The following is a 9493-nucleotide window of genomic DNA, read 5'->3' as shown; positions in this document are numbered from 1 at the left end:
TTCTATTGGATTTAGGTCTGGGCTCTGGCTGGGCCATTCCAAAACTTTTTTCTTCTGGTGAAGCCATTCTTTTGTTGATTTGGATGTATGCTTGGGTTCATTGTCATGTTGAAAGGTGAAATTCCTCTTCATCTTCATCTTTCTAGCAGATGCCTGAAAGTTTTGGGCCAAAAGTGACTCGTATTTAGAAAGGTTCATAATTTCCTCCATCTTGACTAAAGCCCCAGTTCCAGCTGATGAAAAGCAACCCCAAAGCATGATACTGCCACCACTACGCTTCACTGTGGGGATAGTGTTCTTTTGGTGATGTGAAGTGTTGTTTTTGTGCCAAATATACCTTTTGGAATTGTGGCCAAAATGTTCAACCTTGGTCTCATCAGACTATAACACATTTTCCCACATGCTTTTGCGAGACCTGGTGCATTGTTTTGCAAATTTTAGCACAGCCTGGATGTTTTTCTGTGTTTTTCTGTGTAAGAAAAGACTTCCGTCTTGCAACCCTACCCCATAGTCCAGACATGTGGAGAATATGGGAGATTGTTGTCAGATGTAGTACAAAACCAGTACTTGCCAGAAATTCCTACAGTTCCTTCTGTGTTGCTTTAGGTCTCTCTTGGCAGCCTCCCTGACCAGTTTTCATCTTGTCTTTTCATCAATTTTGGAGGGACGTCCAGTTCTTAGCAATGTCACTGTTGTCCCATATTTTCTCCACCTTTTGATAACTGTCTCCACTGTGTTCCATGGTATATCCAATGCTGTGGAAATTTTTTTGTACCCTTCTCCTGACTGATACCTTTCAACAATGAGATCCCTTTTATGCTTTGTAAGCTCTCTGTGAACCATGGTTGGGAGGATGGCCTAATGGTTAAGGTGTTTGCCTTACAAACACAAGGTACAGGGTTTGAATCTCACAGGGGATAATTGGCTAGGCTTAAAATGGCTCGCAAGGGCAGTTAGCCTAGTACTAATCTATGAATGGCTTTTGCTGTAGCAGGCAACTGAGTAAATGTCAGGAAAATCCTATTAGGACAGCTGAACTTTATTTGAGGTTAATCAGAGTCTCTTTAATGGGTCTATATTAGAAGACTGAAAGATTACTTCAGCAAATGCTCACATGAGTGAAAACGCTGGTAAACGAATTGCTGATTGTGGGGGGCTGTGCCCCCCACCCCCCGCTAACTATATATTCCAACTCCGAGATCACACTACAGTGAGGAAAGGGCAAAAATCCCACTTTCCACTGTACCGCAACCGCACAAACACCCTTTTGTTTACCAGCGTTTTTGCTCATGTGAGCGTTCGGTGAAGTAAACTTTTGGGTTTATAATATAGACCCTCTTTAATGGCAAGTGTGTACCCAAGAAGACTGAATGCAATAATTAAATCAAAAGACTTCAACAAAGTATTTGTTTGACACACACAACAAAGTATTAGTTTAAGGGTGAGCACTCTTATGCAACCAGTGTATTGTACGTTTTTTATTTTTTTTAATTTTTTCCACTAACAGATTTGTTTTTCAATTGAATTGTACAGTTTATAGGTCACATTAAAGGTGGGAAAGGTTTTGAAATGATTTATTGTGGTCTCATTCTTTTATAACCCAAAAACCTGGCATTTTAGCAGGGGTGTGTACACTTTTTATATCCACTTATATATATATATATAGAGAGAGAGAGAGAGAGAGAGAGAGGTGTGTTAATAATTTGTTCCTGTTTCTGTGCTTTGAACTTACATTACTTACTGAGCAAATGTTGGAAAGCTTGCAGACACATGCCTTGACAGACAGTTCTCTTTGTATTATGCTTAATTTCCTTTTACAAAAGCAGTATCGTCTTAATGTCAGGTGATCTGACAAAGATGATTAATCAGTTTGCTATGTGATTGAAGAGGTTCAGATATAGTGTCACATTTCTCAAAGGAAATCAGCATATTCACATTTGTTGCACAAGATGTGCCAGTAAAATCTGCAAATCATACAGCTTATTTTTGTCATATTAATTTTCAGAAGCCCTGAGTGCTTTAGATGGAAAGAAGAATTTGTTTAGCTTTTCTGAACTTTTCTTTAATTTTCTTTTAATGGCCAATAGAATAAAAGCAATAACATTTTTGTGTCATTCATATTGCTCAAAACATTTAAGTTACTAGTGTTTATAATTTGCTTGTATATTCGTTGAAGGTTGTGCGTCAGAGCTGGCAACTCGGCACGTAAAAATCTACTGCCAAACATTAGCGGAGCGGAGTTCCGCTGTGGCGACCCCTAACCGGGAAAAGCCGAAAGACACAAGCACAACAACAACATTGCACTTTCTTAAAAACGATAGCCTTTCTGCACATTTTACATTAGTTAGAATATTTAAGCTTCTGTTTTATCTCCTCTTGCACTTGGAATGTTGCATTGTTCAATCTTTTCTAACTCTTATTGTTCATATGTGTATTGTTCATGAGTTCCTTGACAGAGTTGAGGCAGTATAAGAATTGTTATTAAATATTTTTATGGCTGAACCAAAGAAAAATTCTCTTTCTCAAGTTTATTGTTGAGAATATTTAATAAAAACTACCTTTGGAAGCATAACTTCAGTAAATATGTTAAGTTGCTTGAGGCATGTGAAAGGTTATGAAACAGTCAAGGCTACACATTTCAGGTCTCTCAGTAGTGTCACACTTTGTTGTAATGTAGTATCAAACTTATTTGCTTCTGTGCAAAGCACCTTAGATTTTACATAATTGTTTCAATGATTGTTTCCTGCTGCTAGATAATGATGACAGTCAGATAAGGCCAGATGGCCATTGTCAGCAGTATTTTGGTCAAAGGGTGACTTAATGACTTAACACTAGTTTAGCTGTGCAATTGGATTAATGGCAGCTCTATCTGTATTGATTGCATGTGTGCCTTCTGTGGAAGGTTGGACAGGGGCTGGCAACTCAACACCATAAATATCTTCTGCCAGTTGTTCTGCGGAAAAGCTGAAAGGAAAAGAAGAAGAATACCTCTAACAAATGGTAATTATGTGCATGCATATGTAAATAACTAGATTAAGTACAATTTTATCTTTAGGTGTGTGTGTGTGTGTGTGTGTGTGTGTGTGTGTGTGTGTGTGTGTGTGTGTGTGTGTGTGTGTGTTGGGAAAGTGGACATGCCTGTAGATTTGACTTTAGGATCATTTAAACCGACAGACATTAACAATTCTTTAATTAGGTTACTAGGATCAGTCATGCACTTCTAAACACCATTTTATGCAAGTTTTGTGATCTATATATTGATTAGTCATAACTAATTTATACTAATTTTCTAAATAGTGAGTTTGCGTAGGAAAATGAGACTCTCCGACTCTTTGTGCATTCTTCAAGTTTGATGAACAATGCCAGTCAAGTTACTGTGTTGTTGTTTTTAGTATTTACATGTTCCCTTCGTTATGTACAATTACTTTAATTTATGTGTGCACAACCAGATATCTAATTCTTCTAAATGAATTTTTGTACATTCTGAGTTGATAAAAACTCGTAATACTGTATGGTAAAATAGGAAGTCCCCCACCCTGCACCCCATTGATAATATATTATTAACTACTACACAGGCTTTCTGGAATTTTTTTAAAGAATATGCACATTTCAATACCACTGGGTCTGCTATTGGCATACTAGTATTGACAAAGTAATTTTTTTTTTTGGTCAGAAAAGTCAGTCAGTTGGACAAATACTGTACCCCAGCCATGAATAAAATAATGAAAAATGTCCTTTTGTTCACTTTATTTTCCCAGTAAACAACAGAGTAAACAAACACACAGATAATTTAAACTGTCTTTGTGTATTTAGAAATGTATTTGAGCACAACAAATAACTTTTCTCTAAGTATTTTTATTTCCCTGCATGCAGTCTGTTATGAGATGACACAGACAACTGAAAACTCCCTTATGGTGTGTCTGCTTACCTTTCAGAATGTAGTCTACTCATTACAGAATGTTAGAAATTGTATGAACTGAAATCCTGCAGCATTTGTTGTGTTAGACTGCAGTTCTATTTACATTCTGAGACAAGTAAAGGCCTGGTTTACAACATGGGACAGAAGAAGGTACCCTAATGCATGATGAAAAAGAAAAAATGTTGTAATTAAAAAAACTTTATGTAATACTTTTGTTTTTGAATAGTTTTAGGTTTAGGAACAGAGTTAGAATTAGGTTTAGAGTTATAAGGTGTTGTGAATATTGGTGCTATATGTGAGCTCTGGGGGTTGATTTGCTTACCACAAGAAATATTGTGGATGAATCTGGTTTTCATCATTGTTTGTGCATCTTTCAATGAATGTGTTTTTGGAAAAAAAAAATGGGTTGATTTTTTTAATTTGCAGCTATATGGACTTGATTAAAATATTTTCAGTATTTTTCTTTCTAGACAGATTGTCTAGAACCTATGTATGCTGGTCTGATCATACAACATTTAGTATAACACAGGAAACAAAGCCTTCATTTTGGACCTTAACATACAACTGTTCCTAAATAACAAACAGAAAATTTAAATCTAACAATATTCCATAACCGATTCATTAATTAAGCTCTTACACCCAGTCCCTGCCCTGCACCATTTTTATCAACTGTTATGACATACATAATAAATGTTTATTTAGTGTTTTATTTGATTTGACTAGCCTTTTTTTCACTTGTATTAGTTTTCTGACTATACACTGAGTTTGAATAGGGCAATCTCACTATATGACTTTTCTCCATGTTTGATGAAAAATGTCTACAAATAGCTGTATTAGCATATTACTTATACACATTTTTCTTGTATTTGCCTGTACTCAAGTGCACTTTACCCACTTATCTGAAATAAACAAACATGCAAATGTTTTTAAAAAAGACATTTTGTGTATTTTTTCTTTTTTTCCAAGTATTTGTCTCTGCACCTGTTGATCTTTAGATCCCCATTGATATTGAGCCTATTTGTTTTCTCTTCCCTCAGGGAGTCCTCAGGAAGGTGGTGAGAGCTGACCTGAAGAGGTTACTATTCAGGCAGCCATCAAGGTCTTTTGTGCCCTTGCTCACAATGAATAATGCTAGCAATGGATACTTTTCTATTTTTAAGCTTTAACCCTATTGCTGATTGCTGACACATGCACCCATATCCCTACCTGTGCATGTGGGTGCTCTCACCCACATGCTAATGAGGGCTACTTTGTAATCCAATTCCACTTCCTGACTTGACAACAGCAGCTTCACTACCTGCAAGTCTGTACTTCCTTGTGGCAAAACAGCTAACTAGACCACCATTCTCTCCTCCCCAGGGTAGGAGAGCTGGTGCTAGCCATTCTGTACTACTGTACCCTGTTCTTCTTTTCCACTGTCCAAGTGACTAGTTGAACTCAGCTTGTCTGGGTCTTAGTCAGGGCTTTATCATCCTTTGCTACAGAGATCACCTTTATTGTGTACTTTTGAAATGTGTTTAGCATCTTAGGTCATCTTTGCCAGGTTTGCCTGTGTAGCTGTTTCCTATGCATTCTCTTACTAATAAGATAATAAAGACTGCTGTGACTTCCTTGTTTTTAATGGTGTATTTGACCAGATGACTGTCTATCTATCATACTATTGATAGCCATGGAATGAATAAAGTCAAGATTCTGCTGCATTCATATGGGAAACCACATAAAACAGACCCCCAATTATAAGTCAAAATCCTGCCACTTCAAAAAAATAAACAATGGTTCAAATAGGAAAACTGAAAATTATGAATCATGCTGGAACCACTTTCAAACTTTTTTGTAGAAAGACTGCACCTGCTGAAGCACACACACACACACACACACACACACACACACACACACACACACACACACACACACGCACGTGCACGTGCACACACACACACACACACACACACACACACACACACACACACACACACACACACACACACACACACACACCTGTTACTTCGGTTTACTACCTCCAAGACTGCTGATACTCAGAGTAGAGGGAATACTCAGGGATGACACAACCTTGGACCAAGTATACATCTCCTTCAATTGCACTTATAGTTTTACAAATCTAAGGATTGGAGTTAATATCCTTGGAATTTCACTAGCCTCTCTTACAAACAATTATTAATATTTTGTTGTACACTGAAGAAGAGTCAGTGATAACCTTCCAGGAAACAAAATGACATAACAGTATTAATAGCAGGATCCTGTGTGAAGGTAAAGCTGCAAAGGTCTTGGTGATCATTGAAGCAAGTCTAACAGAATAACACCCTTGCCAACTTCAACGTACCCCTAGATAATTAGATGGGTAACCTAAAATTCTCCCCTTGTCTATCTCGTTCTCCTTAAGGCTGGAGAGAACTTCTGAATAATGGTTTCTGGCTAGGCTTGTAATGATCTGCAAACTGATTGCCTAGTTCTGCCCATGACTCTATGAACCTATCTTACAGGTTGAGGTAATTTCCACAAATTAATTGTTCCAGTCAGCACAGAATACAGATTAGTAAGTGTTTAGTAAGAATTTGTTTCCTGTCTGAATCCCAATGGCAGAGGGACAGAAATGTAACTAGTTTTCAAATTTCAGATTTTCCTATCTTCTAATTTCTTTTTAGGTAGAACCACATTTTCTTTAGGTGGAGCATTTTTCACCTTGTAAATTAACTCACTGAACTTTCTGGAACTGGAACTATATAAGACAGATAATAAAGCAAAAAACAGTGGGAAGCCCCTTCTGCTGTGTACTTTGCTTTTACTCTCTGAATTTGTACTATTGGTAAATGCATATGTTTGAGTGTGTGTGTGTGTGTGTGTGTGTGTGTGTGTGTGTGTGTGTGTGTGTGTGTGTGTGTGTGTATGTTGGGGGGCATATCCTTACCAGATTCCAGGTAGCTTCTAAGCTTTTCAGAATCAAGTTAACTTATTTATTTATTTATTTACTATTTGAAAATACAAATTTGATTTGTAACAGTGAACAATTCAAATGTATTATTTTTAAAATATCATGAATTTTTAGAATATGAAGTTTGCAAGATATGATGTTTTGGATGCTAGAACTTTTATGATAATTTTTTTTCACCTGATATGCATACATTTAAATTTCATTAATTAATAATTAATTGAATTTAATTTTATTCTTTGTGCATTTTTTGCTTTTGTAATATTTTGATTTAATTGCTTTAAACATAAATAAAGCAGTATGAAAATAAAACATGAAAGCAGCACTTTCTATATTATGAGAACAAAGGCTTGTTTCGCAGCTTGGAATTCATATTTACAAAAACAATCGCAATTACAAATCAAATTTTTATTTTCAAAATATAATCTATAACATGTGATGTGTCTAGACAGACTAAGCTATAATGTATCTAGACAGACTAGACTCCTTTTCCTCTACTAAGGCCTGGGTGGATCAATCCCAATTACCCATGAATCCCAAAAAATCTAAATGAATCACATTTACCTCTGATAACCTCCACCCAACTAGCACTGGGGTTAACAACTAGGTTAATTGCCTGATTAATTAGCAGATAGAAACCTTATGACAATGAAATTGTAAACAAATAACCCAAAAAAAAGGAAAAAAAAAAAAACAGTGGATCTGCGATTACTTGGGAAACATGTAATAAGAATTCTTACATAATATCGATGTAGCTGTGATCTCTACTGATAGGAAGGGCATGATAACTAGGAAAATGCATATTTCAATTTTTCAGTTTTTTGTATAAGTAAACCTTTTGGTTAGAGCTCATATGAGAGCTTTGTTTCCTGTGGACGATAACTATTATATTTGAAATGGATTATCAGGTCATTTTGGCAATGGTTGTTTGATTAATGGGATTGAAAAGGTAGCATTAGACGGAGGCAGAGAAAAAGACTGCAGGCCCTTTTTTATTTGTTGGGGATTTGTCATATAATAAATCAGTTTAATTGCAGTGTTTCAGCCAGTGAGATGCTAGTAATTTAAACACCTGTTTTCTAGGCTGGTAAAGCACAAACGACTTCTTACAGTTGTGTTATCATATTATGGAAATAAAAGAATGAGAAAAGAAAGACCATATTGTAAAACTCATGTCTGCATTACTTTTAATCACCACTCATACTCCTATATGCATGAACTTCAATTGATATTTTTCATATTATAGATAGCACAGAAGTGTGAACACTTAAATGATTTGTCTAGCAAACCATATTTGTCAAGCCTCAAAATAGCTGCTTGTCCTGACTGCTGCTTGCAGACCTTCTCCCATCCTATGCCACTATGAAAGGCACTTTTTGCTTCTATAGCATAATTTCACAGAGGCCTACTGATATGACCACACTGCACTCCTACCCAGTTTTATGACCCATTCACACAAACAATGGCTGCTCTCACAGTGTCACAGTGTGATTGGCCCTTGCTAAGTATGACCCACTACTTTAATATAGACATATGAACAAGCAGTAAACGAAGCTGAGGAGTTTGGTTTCAGGTCACACAATGATTACAAATGCCTCAATGTTTGACTGACAGATATTTCCAGATTATAGTGACTGTATGGTTTTTTGGACACTTGTTTCTAGACACTCATTTCTTTAAACTTAAATTCAGCTTTTCAGCACGGATATTTGAGAATTGTATCATTTCCATGATGGCCTTTGGTATAGTGTTGACACTTTTTTGATTTAATAATTTTATTTTCTTAGTTTTATCATTTAATTTAGCAGGTTGTATATACTAATAAATCACATCTATTTTATTGTTTTATTTATAGGTCATCTTAAAAATTGCATTCAGGTTTTATTTTTGTCTAGTGCTTAAGTGTTAAGCAGATAAATATGTAGTTATTTAACTGCCAAGCTACTGATGTCTTAAGATTTTGACCAGTCCACTATGAAAAAAAAAAAACACTTTGCTATGCATAGAATAAAGGGATTTTATCTCAGACTTACACTGGTATGCATAGAATAAAGGGCTTTTATTCCAGCCTCCCCCCAAATTTCTTATGCTGTGAGGTCATACAGCCTTGGAGAAAACAACAATACTTAATTTTACAAATAAAATAAGTTAATCTGTTTGTACACAATTTTTTAACCTTGATAATTAATGTGTGTATCTGTTGAATTTCCAGTTTAGAATGTAAATGTTGGCAAATCAGCAGAATAGTGAATGCACATTTACTAGAAAACATTCTTACAATTGACAGCAATCTGAAGGAATACAGTCTACTTGATATCATGTTAGATCATTTATTCATTTGTTTTGTTTGTTTTTCTTTTTTTTGATAAGTCCCAGTACTGATAACTATTTCACAGATTTATTTATTTATTTTGCAATTAAATCCCACTAAAATGACTGCAAGTTTTTATTTACAATATTTTTACACGGTGGTGCATATATTCAAAGCCATGTGCCTCCTCCTGACACCTCTGAGCAATTTGGAGGATCACACTTCACCTCTTGGTATATCTTTGGGATACGAGAAGAAACAGAAGGTCAGCAAATAAATAATTACCAGAAAAGATGTGTAATATCAATTTTTATCA

The sequence above is a fragment of the Protopterus annectens genome, chromosome 3.part0 (assembly GCF_019279795.1).
Source record: "Protopterus annectens isolate FY-2018-M chromosome 3.part0, PAN1.0, whole genome shotgun sequence".
Lineage (NCBI taxonomy): Eukaryota > Metazoa > Chordata > Ceratodontiformes > Protopteridae > Protopterus > Protopterus annectens.
The sequence above is the reverse complement of the archived record's forward strand: the minus strand, read 5'-3'. Positions refer to the sequence as shown.